This window comes from Prunus mume, linkage group LG5 (assembly GCF_029339155.1).
Source record: "Prunus mume cultivar Tortuosa linkage group LG5, ASM2933915v1, whole genome shotgun sequence".
NCBI lineage: Eukaryota > Viridiplantae > Streptophyta > Magnoliopsida > Rosales > Rosaceae > Prunus > Prunus mume.
In genome coordinates this window covers 13,054,412-13,064,285 of record NC_142702.1, presented here as the reverse complement: position 1 = coordinate 13,064,285, position 9,874 = coordinate 13,054,412, and the positions used below count along the sequence as shown (strand labels likewise).

At 37.7% G+C, this 9,874-nt stretch overlaps 1 long non-coding RNA gene across 1 annotated transcript; it reads right to left on the bottom strand.

Annotated features, from left to right (window-relative positions):
- Positions 1 to 3,219: 3,219 nt before the first annotated feature.
- LOC148916978 (uncharacterized) lies at positions 3,220 to 6,065 on the bottom strand. The gene is made up of 2 exons (XR_016126597.1): positions 5,385 to 6,065; positions 3,220 to 3,467 (listed from the first exon to the last, which is right to left on the bottom strand). It is a non-coding gene; the product is annotated as an uncharacterized LOC148916978 (long non-coding RNA).
- Between the last annotated feature and the right edge of the window lie 3,809 nt (positions 6,066 to 9,874).

Below are 9,874 nucleotides of genomic sequence, written 5' to 3'. Positions count from 1 at the left end.
TAGTATTTGTGATTTGCAATTTTGCCGGAAATGTTTCTTAAACCATGAACATTTGTTTTTTCTGACAATGCTTTTGGACAAACAAATGTTGTCGGAAACATTATATTCAAGTTCAACCAAAAAATGTATTTATGACAATGTCAATTCACTGTGAAAAACCTTGTTAAATGCTATATAAAAGCAAAACAATTGAAAACACTAAATATCTTCATAAATAAATAAAATTTCATTGTGCAATACATATATGTGACAATGACAAGGCTGCCTACACACAATAGCTCATTTATTTGGCTGCCTCATATTACGGTGATGGATAGGCACTGCAGAAACAAACATAACTAATTTGGCTGTTTAGTCATCTTCAAACCGGAACATCCAAAATCCAAGAGTCTAACTGCAAAATAAACCAACTCATTATGATTCACTTGCTAGTAACACCATATAAGAAACCATCACATAATATAAGATAAAAGACAAAATGAAATTAAGCAAAGAAGAAGAAAACACTAAGCAATTCGAAATTAAGGTACTGGTATAGAACACCGATCATCAATAATAGAGATTATTCTATGTCATTTAACATAACTCTTCATAATTAAGAAGTTAACAATACAATGATCTTGCTCAATACCAAGTAGCACCAAACAAACAGCTCATAGCCCAATACAAATCTTGCAATTAATATTTATGTAATGACTCCAACAGTAATACAAATCTTTGGATTGTGCTCCAACAATACTAAGAATTATTCCAAAAAGTAAATAAATGAATCATATTACTCTATAGCAGCCTGCATTTAGAAATTAACCTAATGGAGAAGTTGGATGAATGAACCTTAGCCTGTCAATTGCTCTATGTGAATATAACTTTCTGGTATTTTTCACAATGTTGTTGAAACTGACATAGATCAGCAGCCATGTCAACCATATTCTGCTTGATTTCCCATACAGAACTAATACTAATACAATGTAGCTGTTGTGAGTAGCAATTAGATTGAACAAAAAACCAGTAAAGAGCACCACATCACTGTAAGCCACTGCCTAAAGTTAAATACAAATAAACAGAGTGACAAATAGAAGTTAAATACAAGTAAACAGAGTGACAAATAGAGGAATAACCTTTGAATTTCTTTGGTTTGCCATTTTACAAGTCATCCAAAGAAACCTTTAGAAATATATAGTGAAAGTTGTGTTATGCAAGGCATCTTGTAGTAGGAGTCCAATTTTGATCAAATGAATGGTTGATTTAGATTCTTAAAGTACTAGTATTCCAATTGTTGTGATCAAATGAATGGTTGATAATGAAATCTTTTTGACAATTATTGTAATTCCACAATATACTAGTCCAACTCTTAAGCATTAGTTCTCCCTTATATGCCTTCGGTCAAATAGATGACATATGTGTAATAAAAAAATATAATTGTAATGCAAGGGACTTGTAACTCAAGTGATTAAGGGTATTTACCCTTGCACCAAAGGTTCTAACTAAGTCCCCTCCCCCAATATTTGCTTGTATCAACAAATAAATAAATGAAATATGAGCTAAGGTGATTTTATTGGATAAGAAAATAACAAGTTAAAATTTCATGGCATCAATTACTTAGTTATGTCATTTTAACTGAGTAATTGATGAGTTTATTAAGTAATTGATGGTTGTGTTATAGTAGTTAAATATGGGAACATGTAATATATGTGATCGACTTGTTTAATGATTCAAAACATTTATGCTACATGTAATATATGTGACAATTACTCATTTGTGTCAATAATATTTAAATATTTATTTTTTTAATGATATTTTATTATTGTATTAATACAACATGCTCGGAGACAACATTCATACTCTTGGTGATATTTTTTATTTGCTTTCCGAAAAAAAAAAAAAATTTACTCCCGACCATGACCTTTTGTCGGAAATAGACAACTACTTCCGACAAAGAGTAGCTCGTCGGAAATATACTGAGTGCAATTCCGACAATACCAAAATGCCCTCGAAACTAGTTGATTATTACCGAGGAGAATTACTTTCCATCGGAAATAACTGACTATTTCCAAGGGCAAAATCAACCCCTCAGAAATAACCGTGGCATTTCCGACGACAATGACTTTTGTTGGTGATACAACGAGCGCCAAAGCTTCTTGCCAAAAAAAAGTGTACTTCCGACATACTTTGAGACTTTTTCCAAGGGTACTATCACTGTCGGAAATAAAATGCATCCTAGTGACATGCTTCCGACGGTCCACGTTTTTTAGTCGGAAAAAGCACATTTTTCAACGACATTTGGGCCCCCTCGGAAAAAGTTTGTTGTAAATTACTGTTTTTTTTTTGTAGTGTCTTTCTTCCTCTTTGCATCTCGTTTTTTCATTTTTGGACGACCCTTTCTACATCTCTTTCTTCTTCCCCTCTACATCTCTTTTATCTTCTTCTTCTCCATTTTCTCTCCTCTTCTTTTGTCTACTTTTCTTTTCTTTTCTTCTATTTTCAAAAATTTTCTCCCATCTTCTCTGTTTTTTTCTAAAATTTTCTTTCCTCTTCTCCTCCATTTTCCTCCTTCTTCTCTATTTTTTTCAAAAGATTTCTCTCATCTCTTCTTCTCCATTTTCTCTCCTCTTCTCTATTTTATTTTTAGAAAATTTTCTGTTCTCTCCTCTTCCTTTTCTATTCTGTCATCTCCTTCTTAGGTGGCTGTGGTTGGTGGCTGTGTGGTGGTCGTGGCGGGTGGTCGTATTTGGTGGTTGGGGATGGTGGTTGTGGCTGCTGCTTGGTGGGTCGTTGGTTGTGGGGCGATTGGGTGTGGTTGCTAGTTGATTGGGTCGTCGGGACTGTTAGTCCCTCCTCTCCAGATGGGTTTAGCTAAGAACACCTAAGGAGGTGTTTTTGGTGGGCCCAGTATTAGTTAATCCCACTTAAAATTAGAACATGGTGAAACAAACATGGGATAAAACTTTAGCCAAGCCAGTCCAAGCTTGCAAGGTGTAACAAACATGCCCTAGTCGTCTTCCATGGATGCTTGCATGTGTTGTTGTTGTAAGACCTGCAGAGACAAAGGCCTTATTTGGTGGGCTGGATTGGACTAGTTAGGATTGGGCTTTAAGTGTTGGACTGGTTTGGCTTGGATTGGGTTGGACTTTAATAAGTTGTTTGACATATTAAGTTGGATTATGCTGCACTGAACTAAAGTCTAGTCCATTGTTTGGTACAAGTATGGACTGGACAGCATTGGACTTCAAAAAAAATTTATTTTTAAAATTTATTTTTAATAATAACACCAAAATTCTTTTAAGTACATTCAAATGATCAACAAATACTTATGTTATGTTGCTCAATTTGCCATCCACTCATTAAACATCTCAGTAGCCAAATTATCCCTCCATGTAGACCATTCGTCTGATGCGGCAATGGTATCAATAGTGGCATGATCTACATTGTTCTCAATCTTCCTCTTTCTCTTTCGATCCATGTCTACCCTGCCATTAACAATATTGGCAAGAACAAAATCATAATCTGTGACTTTCTTTTTTATACTCAAACATAGGGAGATTAGGTAAGCATGTTCTTACTAGGCAATATAAGTTCAAGGTAAGAGGAACAGGCCTAATAGAAATAAGTTCATCAGCGCCAACAGTTTCAGACATATGCTTGTCTAGAAAAATATTGCATTAATCACACAGATATCAGCTGAACTAAAGCAACCTTAAAAGCAGATAAGAAGTCTAGATCATGTTAGATTAGAGAAGGTAGTTACAAGTTTAACAAAAGAAAACGATCAAATTCAGAAGGTGACTAAAACAAGAAAGATTGAGTAAGAGAAAATTAAAACATAAGAAATATGAGTGGGACAGTCATATGACTCGTAAGGTAGGAGAAATAAAAACCAGCACAGAGACAGAGAGAGAGAGAGAGAGAGAGAGAGAGAAATCTAGTTTACAGTTTACGGCATTGACAAGGCATTGCCCTCTCTTGGCATGGCCTTATCATACAAAAACCAAACACACAAACACTTTGTATCTGCAGCACATGCATGAATTCCAGCCACAAGCACTATTGTTTTTTTTTACAGATTTTCAATTTTTCTTTTAAAGACAGTACAATTGGAAATAAGCACTATTGCTCATCAAATGTCTTAACAAAGACTAGATTTGTCATTGCCTGACATGAGCAGCCTGTGTTCATACACTTATTTCAGTAATGCAACATTAACAAAGATGAGATCAACTTAGAAAGCCAATGCTCTAGTTAACTGAATGTCACCATAGTTTTCCAAGCAGTGAAAGTTTTTGGCATGCAGGCAGGATCAATAAAGGGTTATAGTCAAAGATTTGTCTAGAAAACTAATACAGATGTCTATAAGAATAAGCCTACAATTACTATGTTCATACCAAGGTGCAATATTTGCATTCAGATTCTTCCAATCCAGGTAAACAAGACAAGTTCAGAATTCCATTAAGCTTCACACACAGGCTAGTAGGTTAGCACATATAAGGCTAAACACGTCTCATAAATCAAGCTAACAAATCAATTTGAGCATAAGGCTAAACACACAATAACCTAACCTGAATGTTACATTGAAGCATGTAATAAAGAGCAAATAATAAAAGAAATGCCATTCTGTTCTTTATAGCTTTACTAACAGGAACTTCAAATAAAACCTGCTAATCCTATCTTTCTTTACTCCTTTTTTAACTAAGCTTTCTCTGGTTGAAAGGGTTTATGAACTGGACAAAGAACTATATGCCTTTGAAAAACTACATAAAACAGCAGATCAAGCAACTGACATAAAAACTTTTCAAAATTAAAATATTTTAAACTGATAGCAATAAGGACCAGCACTTGAAACTGATGTTCATAATCTCCAATTAATCACCCAAAAAAATAGCTAACATACCATCTTTGCTGGCACATTCAAAATGCAAGTATGAACCCAAAATTCAGACTTGTTGGTCCAACACTAAACGCTAGAAGATTTGTGGACACAAACAAACAATCATAAATTCTACACCAGATATTTCTCAAAACCCACCCTGCAAAACCCCAACCATCCACAATATCTCATTCTTCTTCCAACAAACAAAAGAATTAACAAAAACAAGAAAACCACAAAACAGCAAACTCTTCTGCATATATCTTCCACCAAAACAGCAAACTCACACACTCCCCTAAAAACCCTAATCCCCCAAAACCCATTTCACAAAAACAAGAAAACTCCAAGTCCAGGCTCCCCTACCCATCAGTCAAAGTTTCAAACTACACCCTATTAGCCAGTAATTAAAACACTCTGAAAATATATCAGGCCATGATAGTGTATGCCAACCCTACTAAATCTGGAATTTTGAAGAGAAAACATACACAGCATATCCAACTAATAGTATTAGTCATTAGATTACCAGATAGCTCTTTCACTCAGGATCCAACACTTCTGGGTATGAAATAGCCGATAGCCGAGGAGAAAAGCCAAGGAGGAGGAAGAGGAGGAGAAGGAGGAGGAAGAAGCGCAGACAATCGAAAGATCAGAGGCGGAGGCAGGGGAGTAGAAGAACGAAGGAGGGAGGAAGCGTAGGCCGTAGACAATCGAAGGAGAAAGGAGAGTGTTCAATTAGTATCAAGCTTAATACTTTAGGTTGAAAACAGAAGCTGAAACCTTTAGGAGAAATACACCTCAGAGAAAGAATGATAGAAGAAAACAGAGGATTTGAATGTTTCAGTATATATCTCTATCAGAAAACGCAGAGGTATTACAAGACTATATTCCTATCTCAGTCAAAAAACAGACCCTAGTTTTTAGGGAGGAAGGACTCGTCTCCAGCCATTCAGACCATAGGAGGCTACGATCTTTCCACTTGGAGAAAGATCGGATGACCCAGTACAAACTAAATAGGACAAAAATAACAGCTGTGCTGGTTTCTAAAAACAGAAATAAAGCTGTTACATATTTAAACTAACGTCTATTTAAAAAAAAACTAATTCTTCATCTCTTCAATTCCAATATGCAGGATTGTCATCTGCAGGTTGATTTAAGCTGAGTATGCAGCTTAATTCTCAATAGCCTTTCCTAAGCTGCTTACTGGCTTAACTCTAAGTTTCGACCTTAGATGCTTGAATTTGTCTTTGGGTAGTGCTTTAGTAAAAATATCTGCGAGCTATTCTTCACTTCTGCAGAATTGCATGTTGATCACACCTTCTTGCAAAGCTTCTCTTATAAAATGATACCTTCTGTTTATGTGTCTAGTTCTTTGATGAAAAACTGGATTCTTGGACATCGAAATTGCTGAAATATTGTCATAGAACAAGGGTGTTGCCTCAGATTGCATTTCACCAAAATCATCAAGAACAAATCTTAACCAAATGGCATGTGTTGTTGCCTCAGATGCTGAGACATACTTAGCTTCTGCTGTTGATAGTGCCACTGTGTTTAGTTTCACAGAGGCCCAAGAGAATGCTCCACTTCCAAAACTAAATCCATAGCCAGAAGTGCTCCTGCTATCATCCTCACTGCCTGCCTAGTCTGCATCACAGAATCCAACGTATTCAATGTCATAGCTAAGAGTCCCTTGCACATATCTTAGAACCCTTCTTGCAACTCCCATATGCCTTTTTGTAGGACTATTCATAAACCTTTATAGCTAGCAGCATACATTAGATCAGGTCTAGTTGCAGTTAAATATAGTAGGCTTCCTACTATTTTCCTGTAGAGCCCTTTATCAGCTAACTCACTCCCATCCACTTTTTTTAGTTTCTCACCAGTAGGCAAAGGAATTGAGACAGGTTTGCAGTCTTCAAGCCCAAACTTCACAAGCAAGGATTTGGCATACTTGCTTTGATGAATGAAAACTCCTTGATCAGTTTGTAGTATTCCCATGCCCAAGAAGTGATGAAGGAGTCCAAGAGCTGACATTTCATATCTTTGCATCATCTCCCTTTTAAACTCAGCAAGCATCCTCTCACTATTTCCAGTATAAACAATGTCATCAACATAGATTGAGACAATGATCAAACCTCCTTCATTATTAGATCTAGTGTACAAAGTCGCTTCACTAATTCTTCTTTTGAACTTGCACATAGATAAATATGCATTAATCTCACTGTACCAGGCTCTAGGAGCCTGCTTAAGTCCATACAAGGCTTTTCTCAACTTGTAAACCTTGTGACTTGCATTTTTCAGTTCAAAAGCTTCAGGTTGTTCTACATATACTTCCTCATCGAGCATACCATTTAGGAATGCTGACTTGACATCCAGCTGAAATAGTTTCCAACCCTTTTGTACTGCAAGTGCAATAAGAGTTCGAATTGTATCTAACCTTGCCACTGGTGCGGAGGTTTCGTTGTAGTCAATCCCAGGTTTTTGTGAATACCCTTTTGCTACAAGCCTAGCTTTGTGTTTCTGAACAGTTCCATCCAAGTTAAGCTTAATTTTAAACACCCATTTCACACCTATAACAGGTTTATCAGCTGGTCTCTCAACCAATTCCCAAGTATTATTCTTCTCTATCATCTCCAACTCTACATTCATGGCTTCTTGCCAAGCTAAATCACCAGCTGCTTCTTGATAATTCTCTGGTTCTATGATCCAAATGTGACACCTTGCATATATATCTTCCAGAGTTTTTAATTTGACTGGAGTGGAACTAGGTGTGGAGTTTGGACTGCCATTACCACTAACATTCTCAACTAAATCACCAACTGTGGAGTTTAGATGAGAACTTCCACCATCATCAAACTGAGTTCCATAAGATTGTATTTCATTATTTTCATCTTCAATTTCATCCCCTTCAAGATTGAAAGGTATTGGAATAGATTCCTCTTGATCACTCTTCCAATTCCATGACTTGTCCTCACTGAAAATTACACTCCTTGATAGTACAATCTTCTTAGATTGCAAATCATACACCCTATAACCCTTTTCACAGCTTCCATATCCCATAAAAACTCTCTTTCTAGCCTTGTCATCAAATTTCTGCCTCAAGGGTGATGGAACATGAGTGTAATAGATGCAACCGAAAACTTTCAGATGCTTGATTCCTGGTTTTCTACCTGTGAATGCTTCAAATGGTGTTTTTCTTGACACAGATGTTGTAAAACATCTGTTTTGAAGATATACAACTGTACTTACAGCTTCTGCCAAAAAAACCACTGGAATTCCTTTCTCTGTCATCATGGATCTTGCCATCTCACAGATTGTTCTATTTCTCCTCTCAGCAACTCCATTTTGCTGAGGAGAGTAGGCAATGGTTAGTTGCCTCTCCATTCCTATGCTTGCACAGAAATCTTGGAATTCATGTGAGGTACATTCACCTCCTCTATCACTCCTTAGCTTTTTCAAACTAAATCCACTTTGCAATTCAACAAAAGCTTTGAATTTCTTGAACACATTAAAGCTATCATATTTATTTCTAAGGAAGTATACCCAACACATTCTTGAAAAGTCATCAATGAATGTGATGAAGTACCTATTTCCACCAGTTGACTCATTTTGCATTGGTCCACACAAGTCTGTGTGCACTAATTCCAGTGGACAGCTTGCTCTCCATGCTTCCTCTTTATCAAATTTCTCTCTGTGATGTTTTCCTAAAACACAACGTTCACACACATCCTTCATTTCGGTTAACACAGGTAGTCCAGTCACCATTTCCACCTGTTGCATCTTTTTCATGCTAACAAAATTCAAATGTCCAAGTCTTCTATGCCAGATCCAAGAGTCTTCAATCACTTATGTTTTTCTTGCTGCAGGTGTCATAGATTCTAGTGAAAGAGGGAAACATCGATTTCCTCCCATGACCACTTTTGCTACAACATTGTTGAGGCTGCCATCATCAAAGATAACTGCAATGTTACCCCCAAATAGGACATAGTAACCATGCTCCATCATTTGGCCTACACTCAATAGATTCTCATCCAAGCCCGGAACAAGCAACACTTCATGTATATACCTTCTCCCATGCTGAGTTTCAACCACTAGAGTGCCCTTTCCAGTTGCTTGTACAAGATCTCCAGTGCCCATTTTAACTTTACAAGCCACGATTCTGTCAATATTTATTAACACAGACTCTTGAGAGGTCATGTGGTTGCTGCAGGCGCTGTCCACAATGTAACACCCCGACCCCAAATTTGTCCCATGTTTAATTTATTTAAGTGGAATTAAGAATTTACCCGTAGGATAAGGGTATTTTGGTCATTTTCTTACCCGGAAGGAATTTGGGAATTCCGGTTGTACCGTTGCATAGAGCACGGTGAGATGAGTCCGTAGACACGTAGTGGGCTCGAATCGGAGTTGTAACGAGAGAGATATGGTCAAATGAAGCTCAGTGGCATAATCGTAAATATTTGGAAAATGGATTTTTGGTTAAAAGACGGAAATGCCCCCGTCTGTCTCTCTCTCTCTCTCCGCGCGCGTCCCTCTCTCCCTCCGCTGGTTCGCGACGGCAATGGAGGCCGGCCACGTTTTGGCGGCCGTGCTCGTCCGACCACCAAAGTCGACGGGCGGTACCAAAATGGCCACGCCGTCCTCTTCCTACCCCAGGGTCTCGCCACCGCCGTGTTTTGCGGAAAACAAGGAGAAAGCGCCGGTTTTCACGAAACCGCGGCCGTTCTCCGTCGTCCGGCCGCCATTTTTGGCAATCAAGGTATGGAAATTCATCCCTTCTGCATGATCTAGCTGATGGTTGGGTAGGATTTCATAAATTTTGAGGCTAAGTAGCTCGATCTACGAATTGAGATTCGGCCGGTTTTGCGATCGCGATTCCGGCCACTTCCGGTCAGTTTTTGGGGTATGTTCAAGAACAAAAGTGACTCCAAATTAGGTGTATTACCTAGGGTAGGAGTCTTGGCTCACGATTTGGAGGATTTCCGGCGATGCGATATCGCTTTAGACACCCACGCT